The sequence below is a fragment of the Macaca nemestrina genome, chromosome 13, assembly GCF_043159975.1.
Source record: "Macaca nemestrina isolate mMacNem1 chromosome 13, mMacNem.hap1, whole genome shotgun sequence".
NCBI lineage: Eukaryota > Metazoa > Chordata > Mammalia > Primates > Cercopithecidae > Macaca > Macaca nemestrina.
In genome coordinates this window covers 108,614,141-108,631,392 of record NC_092137.1, presented here as the reverse complement: position 1 = coordinate 108,631,392, position 17,252 = coordinate 108,614,141, and the positions used below count along the sequence as shown (strand labels likewise).

General features: G+C 46.4%; 1 protein-coding gene and 1 pseudogene across 1 annotated transcript in view; both read left to right on the top strand.

The window, feature by feature from the left end:
• The window catches only part of LOC105471836 (SH3 domain containing ring finger 3), a 373,482-nt gene that overhangs the window by 111,683 nt on the left and 244,547 nt on the right, over nt 1–17,252 (top strand). The gene's annotated exons all lie outside the window — the stretch shown is intronic.
• LOC139357940 (small nuclear ribonucleoprotein G pseudogene) lies at nt 7,192–15,747 on the top strand (annotated as a pseudogene).

The following is a 17,252-nucleotide window of genomic DNA, read 5'->3' as shown; positions in this document are numbered from 1 at the left end:
ACCTTTGGCTTTGTTCGGTCAGGTCTGCTGGGAGGGCCTCTGGGACCCTCTGTCTCCTGGTCTCGCCACGGTGAGGGTTCGGCAGTTCTCTCCCCCAGCCCCTGCAGTCCCTCTTCTCTGGCTTCTGTATCGGCCAGTTTTCTGTTCCCACCCTTCGTGTTTCCCTAGTCTCTTGAAGAATTTTTTTACTCTGCTTGGACCTGAGACACGATGTTCCCCAGAGTGCTGCGCTTGTGGTGCTTTTCCTGGCCTGACACCTGTGAGTATCAGACTGGGAAAGAGGATTCCATTTCCCTGTCCTTCCTCCTGCAAGTGACTAGCTCTGGTGTAGACGGGGCTGTCATAGGTAGCCTGCCACACAGGTTGGCTCCTTCTCCGTTCCCCTCCTGTTTTCCCTGGTCATGGCAGGGTCCCTGAGGAATCACTTCTCCTCTCGTCTGTGTTGGTGTCCTAGCTTAGGTGGCCCCTTTTCCTGCTGTTCTCAACTTTGGTAGCACCTTGGCACCATCTGGGGAGCTTCGTAGTCCTGAGGCATGGGTTGCCCCTAGCAGTTTTAAGGTCATCGATTGGGTGGAAGCCAGGCCTGGGAGTCTGGAAGCTCCCTGCTGAGTCTGCCGGCAGCCACACTGAGGACCTTGTCTCCTGTCTGTGTCATGCCTCGTTGTAGATGGTCACACACATAGAGCAGCCCGTGCCTAGAGTCCTGGGCCTTGGGGCTCAGGAATGGGGCCAGGCCTACCTGCTGAGCGACCCCAGTGCCACAGGCACTGATTGGCCGCTGGAGAAGCGGGAGTGAATGGCAACAAGGCCAAGTGAGAAGCCTGTGTCTGCGCTGACCACCGTGCCCCAGGCCGGTCTAGTCCAAAGAGACCTCCTGCTTTGACTTTCTGTACTCGGCTATGCCTACCTTGTGAAAACCCCAGTAAAATTAATCCAGTGGCTGCTTGGCCAGACAGTTTGGACATGTTTCCCGAGTCCTGGTCTGGGATCAGAGGTTTGGAGGCCGCAGCTGGACCTTGATCTTCTTTCCCCAGTGGCATCCTTAGGCTGGGGTGTGGCAAGCTCGGAGAGGATGGGGACCCTTACTGTGTGTCCCAAATAGAGCAACAGGGCCTTTTTCTTCTGCTTCAGAATATCTATTCTCACAAAGGGAACAAGCATCCAAAAACCTCACAGAGTAGCATTAGGAAATCAGGGATTGCAGCCAAAGGGACTCTTGTCCTCTGTGTGAGGCTGAGTCGGACTTCCATGACTCATGGTTCTGTTATTCTGAGAGTTTGAGACTATTAAGGAAATTGAATTTAGAGGGTCGTGATTTGTGAGAACAATGAAATAGGCCATTCATATTCCTGTAGCATCAGCAGCGGATGAGATGGGAGGTGTTGTCTTTCGGGCAGACAATTGGGAGCATTTTGCATATTGCCTTGCACAGATGTCTTGTAAGGGCTGAGGAAAGCTTCTTGAGGTCTGGGCAGTAGTCGAGAGGCCTGCACACCCCCCTTGGGAGAGGGACCCATCAGCAACTGCCATTCCTGGGCCAGACATGGTGTCAGCTGTACGCCGCATGAATCCTGAGACCCCTGTGTGCTTTCACAGCCCTGAGACTCCGTGTGCTTAGTCTCCTTCTGTTCACCCCTTACCAGATATTCCCAGGACACATGCTGGGGTGCCTGTCCTTTCTTCTTGCATCGAATGTGTGGTGGCAAATGAGGAAGGGATTTTCATATTCTCCTAGTGTGCGTTCCAGCCAGGGAGGCCAATGAACAGGAAATGCTCATGAAAAAAGTCAGATGGGGCAGGTGACATACAGGTAATTAACACCATGGGATCGTATAATGGAGAATGACAGAGAATGACTTTTATGTTTGGTGGCTGGAGAACATTTTTAAAGAGATGTTGTCTAAGCTGAGAGCTGAGATGTGAGTAGTGAGATGGGGCCGGGGAGGCAAAGGTCGGGGAGGACCGCCTGGTGCAGGGAGACTAAGGAAAGATTGAGTGTGGTGTTTTCAGAGAACCCTGGCGTGGCCCAAATGGTTTTGCAATCCAGGAAAGGAGTTTGGTACCTGTTCTCTGTGCATTGGGAAGCCATTGAAAGGCTGTAATCAGGACAATACGGGATCTGGTTTGCTTTAGAAAGATCTTGAGTGAGTAAATAAATGAGTGAGTGGTGAGTGAGAGAGGCTTAGACACCAGAACAGCTGGTGCCACCCCACATGCAGCACGACAGTCACGGGCACTTGGTGGTTCTGTTTGCCCCGCCCAGCTCATGTGCTCATAGGTGAAGTTTTTGCTGTCAGCAGTGATCATTAAACAGTGAGATGGGTAATTGTAGCGAGGGTATTTTTTTGTTGGTCCTAGACTGCCTAGAATCCTGATAGAAAGAATAGTTTTCCTTGAACTTAAAATTCAGCAAATCCTCTGTAGCTATTTTTTTGTACTGTTTGAAGGATGTACTATTTATGGACTGCAAAACAATAGATTCTAATCTGAGTTGGAGATGAAACATGACGGGGGCATAAAACATTTAAGAAGCACACATGAGGCACAACAAAGCATTATGCAACAGCTTCTTCAGGAAAATGTGCACATTTTGCATCTGGGAGCAGCTGAGAAAAGTGACACAGAGCAGAATTGTCCTAATATATAAACCTCAGGTAGTATTATGAAAGTAAATACTATATTCAGTCTTTAGGCACAGCCATCAGTGCTGGTTTCCACCCATGAATGCAATTCTGTCTTGCCGATATGTTGGAACTGCCCCCAAACAAATGCCAAATGTGAGATTGAAAATTAAATGTACAGGGCCCTAAGCTGTTTGGAACTGTTTTTAAGATGAGAGCTGTTCCACCTAATAGTTGCTATAGGAATAAGCTGGCAGGATGAGGAAAACCCAAGAATGCCAGTTAGCAGGAGAAGATACCGGAGTTTCTGTTAGGCAAACACAGGGAGGAAATATGGAGATTGTATTGTCTGCGGCACTGAGAATCACAGCCTCCAGAGACAGGAGTCAGAGTCACTCAAAACCTCAATACCCAGGCCCTTCAGGCAGCCTGTGGCCCAGGGCAGGTGCCCCTTCTGCTGCTGGCCTTGGAGGGGTGGCCTGAGAACAGCCCTCCCTGCCTACACCAAGGGAGATTTTACACACCTTTCCCACTGCAGCCTGCACCATCGTCGTATTCTGCAGGGTGTGGACACAAGTTAGAAGCAAGACAAAAGTGGCTGGCCCGGAGCTTGCCCTTGGGTTTCAGACCTGATCCAGTGCCAGTATCTCTATGGAGGGCTGTGAGTACAGTTCTTGCTGTCTTTGCTGTTGGATGGCATCCCCTTTAAATGTTCAGTCCTGTTGTCTGGGCAACCTCGTGCTGAGGGACCCATTGCTGAGCACAGTCTGCCCAGCTCTCAGCAGATGGAATGAGAGCCCCTGCACCATCTCATGGGAAGCTCCCCTGCCGGGGCCCAGTGGGTTCTTGCCATGTGGCCTCCATGCTCCTGGTGAATGTATAGCTTCTGTCTCTCTAGGGTCATCTTACTGGCTGCTCTGAGGTTTTCAGACCACAGAGACAGGAGAAAAGCTGTCTACTGCCATGGTCAAGGTGAGGCCGATGCCTGTGGTCATTCCTTCGGTCCCCAACCTGGGGACAGTGTCAACCTCTGCTGTAACTGGACTTCCCTCTTGGTGCTTTCATGTAATTTTTGTTTCTTTGTGGTTTTCCTCTGGATATTCAGACCCTCAGAGTCTGGCAGAATAATTTGCACATTAGTTCTTCCTATGCAGGGTGATTATTTTCCTTTCTAAGAGTCAACTAGAAATAAAAAGTAAATTAATTTTTTATTTTCATTGGACAAACTGCACCTCTAGCCTGACATGTTATTGTAGGAACTTGGGCTTTGAGGAGACAAATTTAAATCTGTATATAAAATAACTTTATGAGTTTTCATATTTGCTTCCTATCCCTTGAACTGAGACCATATTTGTTAAGATTTCTCTCTGACGTTGGCCACAATAAATATCTTAACAAATTCAGGAAATTCATTCTAAGTCATCATTTTTGCTATAATTCCTGGACCTTCAAGTTTTTCTGCTTAAAGTTGCCTCAGGGGACCCTCAGATCTCTTATAGAGTTTGTAAATCCATTATGAGAGATTGAATCTAGAGTACTTAACATTTGAAATCAAGAGTACTTAACACAATCCTGGGCATCATTTACTGGTCTCAGGAAATCCTTTGAGGGAACAAAAATATTACTGCTATAATGAAAGTCTCTAAGCTGGCTTATTCACAAAAATCCAGTGTGGTGAAGCAAAAAAGAGCGTGAATTTTTGAAATCAGGACACCTGGATTCATACTTCAGTTTTACACCTAGGACTGTGGTAACATTGGGCAAATTACTTAGCTTCTTTGACTTCCATTTCTTCATTTGTGAAGTGGGAGGATGCCTGCTTGGCAGGGTGGTTGTGAGGTTGACAGAGGCTGTCTTAGGCTCTTCAGGCTACTGTAACAAAATACCATAAACGCAGTGACTTATGAGCAGCAGTAATTTATTTCCCACAGTTCTAGAGGCTGGAAGTCCAAGATCAAGGCACTGGCAGATTCGATGTCTGGTGGAGACTGGCCTCCTGGTTCACAGATGGTGCCTTCTCACTGTGTCCTCCTGTGGTGGAGGGGGCAAGGCAACTCTCCGAGGCCTCTGTAGTGAGACACTAATCCCATTCACGAGGGCTCCATCCTCAGGACCCAGTCACCTCCCCAAAGGCCTCAGCTCCTAATAGCATTGCCTTGGAGGTTAGGATTTAACATATGACTTTTGGGATGACACATACATTCAGTCCATTGCATACTCCAAGGAATATCATGCCTAACAGGATGGCTGGAAAGTGTAGATGTTCCACCACTGTAGTCCCCTCCAGCCTTCCCTTCCACACACAGCCAGAGTATCTCCCTGCAAGTGTCTCATTTGACCTGTGGAGTTAACGTGCCTGGTGGAATTGCCCTGGCTCATCCTAAGGCTGGATGTCTCAGCTCAGATGGACTGGGAGGCAGTGGGGATGCAGGGGTAGAGATGATACCTGAGCCTGGAGAACCTCGCTTGCTCTGAGTTGAACTGCAGTCACACGCCCTGGCTCGTCCATGTGCTTCTGATCTGACAGCGATGCTGGGGGTGTCTTCCTTCCATTCCGTGAGTGTATTTGACACAGACTGAATGCCAGGGTCCCTCTGACTTAGGGCTCCAGGCCAGTGCTGCAGCTCGGCCTTGAGGAAGAGTTCCCAGAGCATGAGGAGGACTCATGTTGGAGGATGCTGGTTAGTTTCTTTCTGGTCAGACCTTCACTTTTTGAGTTGATGTGGCATCTTTCCTGTAATCACAACTACATTCAACTGTAAAACCATTTTAATTTTTCATTTTCCCATGTTTGGGGGACTATAATCCCATGGGTGTATGGATATTGTCCAGAGACATGAAACATGGAGTTTGGATTTGCAGAGGACAAGGAAGCTATGAGATATGGGAGAGCAGAATGAAGTCACACCCCACACAGATGCCCACAGATTTTGTGCTGCAGTGAGTTCTTAAGTCCTGCAATCAGTGACACATCAAGGATGGCTTTCAAGAGCTTTCTTGAGCCATTTCTCCAAATCTCCGCAGTCTCCTCCCTGAACTCCCGTTAGTCTCCAGATCAGTTTACTTCCTAAGTAACTTAGCAAACTTGCAAGACCAGCTGAGCTTCCCAGACGAGGCCCGCACATCACAGCTCCTGACCCTTCCTCTGAGGACACTTCCTGGGAGTTTTTGTGCAAAACCATTCTTCTTCCCACCTTAGACAGGCATGGGTGGCCACGTGTCAGTCCAGCCCGCTGTGCTCTTTCTGTGCAGAAACTCTTGCCTGGTTACACTTGGTAGCTTCTCTTTATAAACAAAGGTGTGAGTGTCCTTAATACCTTTGGCTGCGTTAGCTCTTCCTTTGTTAGTTTCTGATGGCCAGTGAAGGAGAATCCTATATCAATCAGGATTTGCTGTATAACAGACAACCCAAAACTTAGAGGCTTAAAACAATACCCGTTTACGTAGCTCACAGTTCTGTGTGTTGGCTGGGATTACTGGGGCAGCAAGGATGGCCTGGGTTCCTTTCCACATGGTCTCATCCCCCAAAGGCTAGCCTGGGCGTCTTCATGTGGTGGACTGAGGGTCCCAGTAAGCAACAAGAAAAGGCAGACTCCAATGTGCAAGCACTTTTTAAACCTCCATCTGCATCGTAATTGTTGTTGTCTCATTAGCCAAAGGAAGTCACAGGGCTGTCAAATCTAGAGGCAACCTTGGATGGAATATTCCAAGGGCCTGGATCCGGGGAACATGAATCAATTGGAGGCTGTTACTGTACGATCCACCACAATGTCCATTGCCTGTTTTCTTTTGATTGTTAATCTTTTATATTAGGAGGAGTTTTTTATATATTCTGGATACTAATTATTTCATTGCTATATATGTTGGTTTCAGATGAATAGGAGTTCTTAATTTTAATAAACAAGGTCACTTCTCTCAATCTTTTTCTTTTCTGATGTGCTCATTTTGGTTATTGTTTTAAAAATCTTCCCCAACCTTGAAGCCATACAGATATTCTTCTATATTGTTTCCTGAAAGTTTTATGGTTTTGCCTCTTGTGGTGATGTGTTCTCTCTCTCATTCTTTTCCTTTTGGTAGGATAATTGAGAAGTGTTTTTATTAGGTAAGCTCCATTTTCTCACCGCATCCAAGTCGTTTATGCAGGCCTGCTCTGCAAATGGCATTTTCCACGTGGAATTAAATGGATGTTACTACCCTGTAGTTAATTCCAGTCTAAGACAATTGCAATGCAGACAGAAACCTTGAGACATTAATCGACCAAACATGTATTTTAAATAGGTTTGAATATTCAAGTGCAAGCAAATAATTAGTACATTTTGTGAGTGAAGAGAAAAATGAAGTACTGCACTTCTTTCCTTTCTTTCTTCCTTTCCTTCTTTTCCTTCTTTCCTTCCTTCTCTCTTTCCTTCTTTCTCTCTTTCTCTTTCTTTCTCTCTTTCTCTCTCTTTCTCTTTCCTTTCTTTTCCTTTTTCTCTTTCTCTCCCCTCCCTCCCTCCCTCCCTCCCTCCCTCCCTCCCTCCCTCCCTCCCTCCCTTCCTCCCTCCCTCCCTCCCTTCCTTCCTTCGTTCCTTCTTTCCTTCCTTCCTTGTCTTGCTGTGTCACCCAGGCTGAGATGCAGCCTCTAACTCCTGGGCTTAAGTGATCCTCCCAGCTCAGCCTCCTGAGTAGCTGGGACTATAGGTGCATGCCACCATGCCTGGCTAATTTTTAATTTTTTGTGGAGACCACAGCTCACTATGTTGCCTAGCCTGGTCTTAAACTCCTGGCTTCAAGCAATTTCCCTGTCTTGGCCTCTCAAAAGGATTGATTACAGGTGTGGGCCATGGCGCCTGGCCAAGAACTACATTCGTTAACTTCAGCTAAGCAAACCCCCCACTCCTATCCGGTACTTTCTTCAGGTTTCTGTTGAAAAGTTACTTGGTAAAAGAAGAGGGCCTGAGCAGTGATTTTTAAGATAGAGGGAAGGAAACCTAATACATAATCTTCGCAAAAATCCCCGAGCAAGTTGGTATTATTGCCATGGCTCCATAAGAAAACCAGAGCTCACAGGAGGCTGCCAGAGACTTGTCTGAGGGGATTGGGTGGTCGGTGTTCCAGCCAGATCAGACTGAGCTTCTGTGGTATCCGCCTGTTTTCGTTGGGTATCTGGAGAATCGTTGAGTAAGGAACCGTTCCCTCCTGCATGAGATCTTTCTTCCTTTATTCCTTCTTTTCCCTTTCCTTTCCTTTCCTTTCCTTTCCTTTCCTTTCCTTTCCTTTCCTTTCCTTTCCTTTCCTTTCCTTTCCTTTCCTTTCTCTTTCCTTTCTCTTTCCTTTCTCTTTCCTTTCTCTTTCCTTTCTCTTTCCTTTCTCTTTCCTTTCTCTTTCCTTTCTCTTTCCTTTCTCTTTCCTTTCTCTTTCCTTTCCTTTCTCTTTCCTTTCTCTTTCCTTTCTCTTTCCTTCTTTCCTGTCTTTCTTTCTGTCTTTCTGTCTGACAGAAGTTTGCTCTGTTGCCCGGGCTACAGTGCAGTGGCGCCATCTCGGCTCACTGCAAGCTCCACCTCCCAGGTTCACGCTATTCTCCTGCCTCAGCCTCCGGAGTAGCTGGGACTACAGGCACCTGCCACCATGCCTGGCTAATTTTTTGTATTTTTTTTTTTTTTAAAGTAGAGATGGGGTTTCACCGTGTTAGCCAGGATGGTCTTGATCTCCTGACCTTGTCATCCACCCGCTTCGGCCTCCCAAAGTGCTGGGATACAGGTGTGAACCACTGTGCCCGGCCTGCACCAGATCTCTTTCTACAAAATTTTAAGTCAGTGAAATATAAATGAAAACTTAGTATATTTACCATGACTGACATCAGTGTTTTTGAGGGTAAAACAGTGTTTCTTTTTTTTCTTTTTTGTCTAATTAGAATTCTTGTTTTTTTCTGTCCTTAAGGTTTTTCTCCACTCCTAGGAATGTTCCCTAAGGTTTTGATATAATTCAGGAATTTGTATTTAGGGAAAGGCACCTGAACCAAGTTACAAGAATTTTTAGAACATTGGAAGCCCTGGGGAAGACGTCTCACCCATTGCCGGTCGGACAGAGCCAACATGGGGGCTTCTAAACATGCATGAACTAACAGTCTCCATCAGCTCTGAATTCACCTCTGAGCTTAGCAATGTAAGCTTGTATTATATACGACTTCGTTTCTTCATGAAACGATCATTGTAATTTTGATGTACTCGGAAAACTTAGCAGGCTTAAATATTTATTAATATTAATAAAATAAATGGAGTAATAATGGACTGGATTTTAAAGGATCTAGAATTTGTTTTTCAAAACATGATAAATACAGAAAAACCTTTAACAAAATAATAACAGTAGTAATAATAATAATAATAATAATAATAATGATGATGGTATGTTTCCTGGGCTAAATTTAGAAAACTTTTGAATATGAGCAAATATGGAAAACATATTTATATCAAAGGAGGACCTAGAAGCACACTACTAAAACTTGCCAAATTCAACTTCTATGTTTGTTGTAGTTTAGTAATTAGCTATTTTAGAAAAAAAAAAAAAAGTGCTTCAATAGGGAATTAAGATTTTCAGGATTTTGAAGCCCTGGGAAATAATTATATCCAGTGCTATTTAGGTAGAACAAAAAAGTCAAATCACTTACCTGGAGTAAATCCAAAAAAGTGAAACCATGTTAAAAATTACCTTTTTAAAATTTCTAAATTAACGTTATTTAGGCATATACATTGTATTCTGCATAGCTTTTTTTTTCAAATTTTTATTATTTTTGGTTTTTTTTGAGATTGAGTCTCACTCTGTCGCCCAGACTGGAGTGCAGTGGCGTGATCTTGGCTCATGGCAACCTCTGCCTCCCAAGTTCACGTGATTCCCCTGCCTCAGCCTCCCAAGTAGCTGGGATTACGGGCATCTGCCACCATGCCTGGCTAATTTTTTTATTTTTAGTAGAGACGGGGGTTTCACCATGTTGGCCAGGCTGGTCTCGAACTCCTTACCTTGGGTTATCCACCCGCCTCAGCCTCCCAAAGTGCTGGGATTAATTACAGGCGTGAGCCACCATGCCCTGCCCAAATTATCTTTAATAAAGAATTAGAGAGACACAAGACACCGGGCCTACTGTGGGAGCATGAGGGAGGCCGTGCATTATGTTCCAAGGCATCTGTGAACCCATGGAGTAGACACCATGAGCAAAGCTCACCCTCCCGAGTTGAAAAAGTTTATGGACAAGAAGTTGTCATTGAAATTAAATGGTGGCAGGCATGTCCAAGGAATATTGCAGACATTTGATCCCTTTATGAGTCTTGTGGTGGATGAATGCATGGAGATGGCGACTGGTGAGCAACAGAACAATATTGGAATGGTGGTAATATGAGGAAATAGTATCATCATGTTAGAAGCATTGGAACGAGTATAAATAATGGCTGTTTTGCAGAGAAACCCATGTCGTCTCTTCATAGGGTCTATTTTACTATGATGTAAAAATTAGGTCATGTACATTTTCATATGATACTTTTTGTTAAACTTTTGTAATAGTAAAAAAAAATTAGATATACTAAAAAATACCAAATATTTAATATTTTTAATACCAGTTTTCTAATCCCTTTAAAATACATAGTGAGTTTTAAGAGAATGGGTTCCAGGGTTCTAGACTTTGAGTTCTCAACCTTATGTTCTTAAATTGGCAAAAAGTACCCCCCAAATAAAACAAGATAAAACTTTGACCGAACACAATGGATCTTGCCTATAGTCCCACCACTTTGGGAGGCCAAGGCAGGAGGATCACTTGAGCCAAAGAGTTAGAGATCAGCCCTGGGCAACATAGTGAGATGCCATCTCTACAAAAAATACAAAAATTAGCTGGGTGAGGTGTCACAGGCCTGTATTCTGAGCTATTCAGGAGGCTGAGGTTGGAGGATGGATTGCTTAAGCCTGGGAGGCAGAGGTTGCAGTGAACCAATATTGCACCACTGCACTTCAGCCCGGGTGACAGAGTGAGACAGACCCTGTCTCAGAGGAGGAAAAAAAACCCCAAACTTTCAACATTATAATTTAAAAAGATGTTTTAGGCTTAATTTAGAAGTTTACATCGTTCAACAGAAGCAGAGTTTATTTTCAGAGGAATATTTGGGTGCAAACTGTCAAAATTTTCTGAACTTAATGTTTACTTCTGAAACTGCTTCCTCAGGTTCGTTTTATAAGCTTTGTTTTTTTACAGGCCTTCAGTTTTAGCTTTGTCATGGGTTGATCAGCTGTCCTGGTGTTCCTGGGACTGAGGAGTTTCTTGGGATGTGGGACTCTCAGTGCTAAAACTAGGGATATTTCAGGCAAACTAGAATGAAAGAATGAGTTAAGATGGGTCATGTCCCGATAAACCCATCAGTCGTTGGAAGTATCATAAGTTGAAAATGCATGTAATACACCAAACCTACAGAACCTCATCGCTCAGCCTAGCCTACTTGAAATGTACTCAGAACAATATACATTAGGCTGGCTAATGTAATCAGCCTACAGTTGGGCTGAATCATCTAACACAAAGCCTGTTGTATAATGAAGTGTTGAATATCTGTGTCATTTACCAAATACTGTCTTGAAAGTGAAAAACAGTGGCTATGTAGCTATGTGAAGTATGGTTTGTGTATTGTATTGTACCATAATAAAGTGGAAAAGTCCTAAGTCAGCCCATCGTAAGTAGGGGACTGAAGTAGAGGACTGACTGTAGTCAATCACCCTAGTCTTCTTGAACCTCAAAAAGCAAAATCCATCAGTTTGAATTTAGACCCACATGTCTAGCCTTTAATTTCTTTTCTTTCTTTCTTTCTTTTCTTTCTTTTTTTTTTTTTTTGGAGCTGAAGTCTTGCTCTGTTGCCCAGGCTGGAGTGCAGTGGTGCAATCTCAGCTCACTGCAACCTCCACCTCCTGGGTTCAAGTGATTCTCCTGCCTCAGGCTTCCGAGTAGTTGGGACTACAGCCTTGCGCCACCACGTCTGGCTAGTTTTTGTATTTTTAGTAGAGGTGGGGTTTCACAAGGCTGGTCTTGAACTCCTGACCTGAAGTGATCCGCCTGCCTCAGCCTTCCAAAGTGCTGGGATTGCAGGCATGAGCCACCTTGCCCGGCCTACCCTTTAAATTTGATTAAGGTGCTTTGATTAGTTCATTTCCTTGGGAGGCAGAAGTGTTTACAAAGAAAGGGGCCCCAGGATAGGCTGTGTCCATGTGGTTTCAGGACGTGGGCACCGCTCTCTGGGTGGGCTGGCGAGGGCATTTTTTGCTGCCCAGCTCTCAGGTTTCCCAGGCTTGCTACTTGTTTTCTAATCCAGGCAGCAGAAACACCACTTGTGTCCATGATTTTCATGCTGGATCTAAGATGTTGAGGCAGCAAATTCTTATTCTGACTAACAGTCTTTCGGTTTAGCCTGTGCTTGGGGCTGTGCTTAGAATTTTGATAAAAATGATTGTATCTGGGTCATTTGGAAAGGAATTAGGCTGTCTGGAAAATAGACCATATAATAGAACAGGTGGTTATTAAACCACCAGGCCAAGTGGAGACCATGACTTCTCTTTGATTTAGATGCAAAGACTACTATAGAGGTTGACACACAAAGATTTGTAATTTGTAATTTAAGAAAATAATTGTTCAGGGAGCAGAAACCAGAAAGTAATATATGAGTATTTTGTCTTGAACTGCATTTTCTTCTTTCTAAAAGCATGGAACTCTTTAATTCCCCTCCCACAGCTCTTAAGGCTGTCAGATGTAGTGGGAATGGTGCCTGGGCCCTGAGATGCGTAGGTTATACACCATACAACTCAGGGGCCAGGCACCATTCACGTCACATTTATCCTAGATTTGTCTTGAAGGGGTGCTTTTCCTAACCCACATGAGAATTTCCCTGGGCTAGTGGCAGCCAGCATGACTGCCTCGCCAACCCCTCTAGCAAGGACACTTAGAGGAAAACATGAAGGAAATCACATTTTTCTTCTCCTAACATTTTCTAGACTTCTTCATATCAGACCTTTGGATGTCTGACCTGAGGACAATCAATACGTTTTTCTAGAGTTTTTAACATGCAGCAGCATAGTGGCTTAGAGTGCAGACTGAGGAGTCAGTACTATAATTTTCTAGCTGTATAATCCTGGGCAAGTTGCCGCTCTGTGCCTCAGTTTCCCCATCTGTAAAGTGGGGGCAGCACCTTCCTCGTTGGGCTGTTGGGGAGGTTAAATGGGTTAATACTGTAAAGTACTTAGAATGGGGCCTGACGCATTGTATGTAAATGTTACCAGCCTCCTTCAGCTTTGCCTCTGACACTGGGCTGATGCTCCCTTGGGTCTGGCAACACGGCATCGGAGATGCTGATTAAAACTTGAGACACATGAAGAAACCATGACTATTCCCATGACCCTGGGAGAAGAAGACTGGGCAGATAATTTCATTGTCTTCTGCCGGGTTTCACTTCCTGCTGTCTCAACTGCACCCCTTAACGTTGGTGTGCGGTTGTCTCTTTCTGTGCCAGCCGCTCCCATGAGAGGAGCCCCTCATTGCTGGGACTTTAGTGGCTCAGGGCGGTGCCCCATGAGCGCTCCAGTTAAGCCAACAGATGGGTACTTCGAGGCTGGAGGCACTGCCTCTCCAGGGCAGTATCTGCCCTCTGTGGATGTCCGAATTCTTGCGGGTGGGCTCAGCGAGGCAGTGCTCTCCACGTGCCCCGCTCTGGTCTCAAAAGCTAGAGAAATGCTCTGGAAGGATATTGAACACCTGTGTGGGGCTCTGTGGTTCAGGTTAGGTTACTCCTTTAGGTCATTTCTCTCTGGAAAGAGCAGAGATGGCTCCAACACTGTACAAGCCTGCAGGTCCTCCTAAGGCTAAAAGACACAAGGTGGTACCCGTGTCATGGTGGTGGCAGTCTAAAGATTAGTGTTTGTGTGTGTGTGTGTCTGTGTGTACATGTGCAGGTGTGCAACGCTTGCTTTGTGTGTGTGGCATTTCTCTTTCCCAATCAAATTTAGGCAACCTGTTGGGGCTTCAGAATAGTGTATCTAGGTTGGGAGTATCTCACAGGGAGTGGGTCACACTGGGCTTGCAGCAGACCCCATACCACCCACTGGTGAAACTTGAGCCAAGCTCTAAGAATACAGAGCGTAGGAGCAGTGCTTTATTCAGTTAACTTCACCACCACCAGTGAATGTCTGAGTTGTTCTCATTTTAAGGATCAGTATGAAGGTTTGTGGGGTTGTGGACACATTCAGGGTTGGACGGGGGTTCATATTAGTGAGCCAACTGGGTATCTTTATTCACAGAAGAGGCCAAATTAGCAAATAACCCCATCAAAATCATCCTGACAGTTGTTCTCACCAAGGTTGCTATCACCTCTATAATTATGAAAATGTGGTATGAGGTAGGCTTGGGAATCTGGACACCTTTTAAGAACTGTTGGAACAACCTTCTCAGTTAAGTAAAGAAACTACTTACCAGAAAACATGTGGAGGACACTGGGGTGATAACTCATGGTCATTTCCGATAAGCTACTTCTGGGGCCAGAATCTCTGCTGAATCTCAGCTTCCTGATTTAATGAAGACAAGGAAATGAAACCATCCTGCCGACTGTTTGTGCTTTGAATAGGCAGAGTTTTCAGAAAGAGAAGACAGTTAAATTGGTTTTCGTTTTTGCCCCTTTCATTTTTGCTGCTTCCGTCCTGCAGATTGAGGCCTTTGAAAGGAAGGGGAAGAGGAAATGTTTTCTTGCTTAGTGAGTAGGATGCACCTTTCCCCTGAGGAAGATTCCCTGTGTGTGCTTGTATGTAAATGTACATACTCTCTTACTGTCCTCTTTTTCCTCCTCACAAATGTAAACCTGTGTGTGCTTCGTATTAATACCTGGCCTTTCCATGAGACTGCGAAGTCTGGAGGGAGAGGCCAGGCCCGTGCTCCTGGCCGCTGTGACTGAGGACCTGGTGGAGGCCCCTCACTGAGCCCTGTCCCCTGAGTGGAGGTGAAAGGTAGACAAGGAAGACCCCTCAGTTGGAGAGCCTGCCATGGACAGGTCGCCCATTGTTTCACCTGGGTCTGGTTCAGCGTTTTCCTGGGAGGTGGGGGAAGTTGATGCTGTGACGTAGTCCTGGGGCAAGCTTGGAAGGTGCTCTGGGCTTGTCAGTTGACAGTGTGTCCTTAGGGATATGGGCGGCAATGCGATGTCCTGCTTGCAAGGAAGGAGATGTTTCAGACTTACCGTTGACTGAAACAGGGAGACAAGTGCTCTCTCCTGGAAACAGGGCAGATTCGGGATCAGTCACTAACACCAAGGCCCAGGTTCAGTCCACTCCTGGACCTTTGAGGGTCTAGTGTGTAAAGGGTACAGGAGCCCCTTTGCTAGGTGCACTGGCCTGAGAGCTTCAAGGGGATTTGCCAATGGGATTGGGCCACAATCTTTATTACTTTTTCCCTAGTCCTCATGGTCTAAGTTTTGTTTTCATCTTTCTTTTCTCATCTTTGTGTGGAGTTAACTTTTAATCAGGGAAAGGGAATACATCAAGCTATTGATGAATGAATCACTGGAGAAAACAGTGAAGTGGGATTTTTATTTCAGGGTGTCTTAGGTGGCAGTGCCGGGTGGGCAACAGGTGGGGGTGTCCCTTGTCTTCCATTGTCCCAGAGACTGACATCAGCCTCTGCCTAATCAAACAGCATTTTTATGTGTTTTTCATGAACAGTGGTGGATGGAGATGGGTGGGGAACTAGCAGCTCTTCATGCTGGAGGGAGTTATTCCACCTCTGCCCTCAGACAGCCTATGACCAGGCACGGGTCACATTGCTGCCCAGGACTTGCCCTCTATGGTATTTGAATGTCATGTAGCAGCGCTGTGTATTTCAGTGGCTGTGTCTAGGCAGCCCAAAAGCCACCGAATCCCTCTTGTCTACTCTGCAGCCGACATTCACTCAGCATCCTGGAAAAGTGCCCATTGGGGCAGGAGCTTCTCTTGCTCATGTGGACATGAAGGTAAGTCCTTCTTGGACAGGCAGCATCAAATCATGCTGTTCGTTCTGTGGCCAGGAGGTATTGAGTCAGCTGTTCCTGCTTTTAAATGATGTGGGCTTAAGGAAGAGGGAGGGAGGAATGATGGAAAGAAAGGAAGTGAGGAGGGAATGAAAGAAGGAGAGGGAGGGAGAAGGGAGGGAGAGAAATGGAAGAAGGGAGAGGAAGGGAAGGAGGGAGAGGAAGGGAAAGAGGGAGAGAAAGGGAAGGAGGGAGAGGAAGGGAAGGAGGGAGGAAGAGAGGGAGAGAAAAGGAAGGGAGAGGAAGGGAAGGAGGGAGAGGAAGGGAAGGAGGGAGGAAGAGAGGGAGAGAAAGGGAAGAAGGGAGAGGAAGGGAAGGCGGGAGAGGAAGGGAAAGAGGGAGAGGAAGGGAAGAAGGGAGAGAAAGGGAAGGCGGGAGAGGAAGGGAAAGAGGGAGAGGAAGGGAAGGAGGGAGAGGAAGGGAAGGAGGGAGGAAGAGAGGGAGAGAAAGGGAAGAAGGGAGAGGAAGGGAAGGAGAGAGAAGAAGGGAGGGAGAGAAAGGGAAGAAGGGAGAGGAAGGGAAGGAGGGAGAGGAAGGGAAGGAGGGAGAGGAAGGGAAGGAGGGAGGAAGAGAGGGAGAGAAAGGGAAGAAGGGAGAGGAAGGGAAGGGAGGAGGGAGGAAGAGAGGGAGAGAAAGGGAAGAAGGGAGAGGAAGGGAAGGAGGGAGAGGAAGGGAAGAAGGGAGGAAGGGAAGGAGGGAGAGGAAGGGGAGGGAGGGAGGAGGAAGCCCCATGGCTTTCCTGTAAATGGCAGCTGCCCTGATGTCTGTGAAGGGCACACCAAGAGTCTGGCTGGAAAGTTGTCAGCCCGGAAACTGTGGCCCAAGTTCGTGGTGAGTGAGGAGTTACTTTCTCTCCTTGACCACTGGAGCAGGACGGACTCTGCCTGCCACGCGTCCCAGGAAGAAGACTTTCCTTCTCAGTGCCTTGGTTTGCGCTTCAGGGAAGCCACTGACACCTTCATTGCCTGTTTTCCTGAATTACACAGCTAGAGCTCCCTGTCTCAGTGTCCGAGAAAACCAAGGGTCCCCAAATGCAGAAACCAGGGCTAAGAATGTGTGTTTTACAGACAGGAGACAGCCAGCCTGTTTGAGTGGAGGCTTTTTTGGAAATCCCACTTTCCCAGTGAGTCACAGTAAACACAGACAGCACACTGCTTCCCTGTCACCAGGGCCAGGGCTGTCCTGGGCTCAGAGTGAATTAGACCAGCTTGGCTTTTGTGTTCGCCATTCTAGCGTTTCTTTCCCTGCTTGGTTGGCACCACATGTGCACACACATATCCACATGCCTTTGCACACATGTACACTTTCTTATTTGCTGACCCTGGCAGCCCTGCCATCCCTGGGCTGCCAGGCAGATTTTCTGATCTGGAGCTTATCCGGCCCAGACATTGGAAACACCAAGCAACTGGCGGCCGGTAAGACTTACCCCATCAACCGAGGCTTACGAAGTAATAGACTTACCTTAATAATGCCTAGTGGCAAGGTTTCCAGGAGTGGGGGACAGCCTGGGGCTGTTTGTAGGGGCTGAAGGAAATGTTTACTGAGGGGTTCCTGATGCAGTGGCCACTGTGACAGCCAGTCAGGG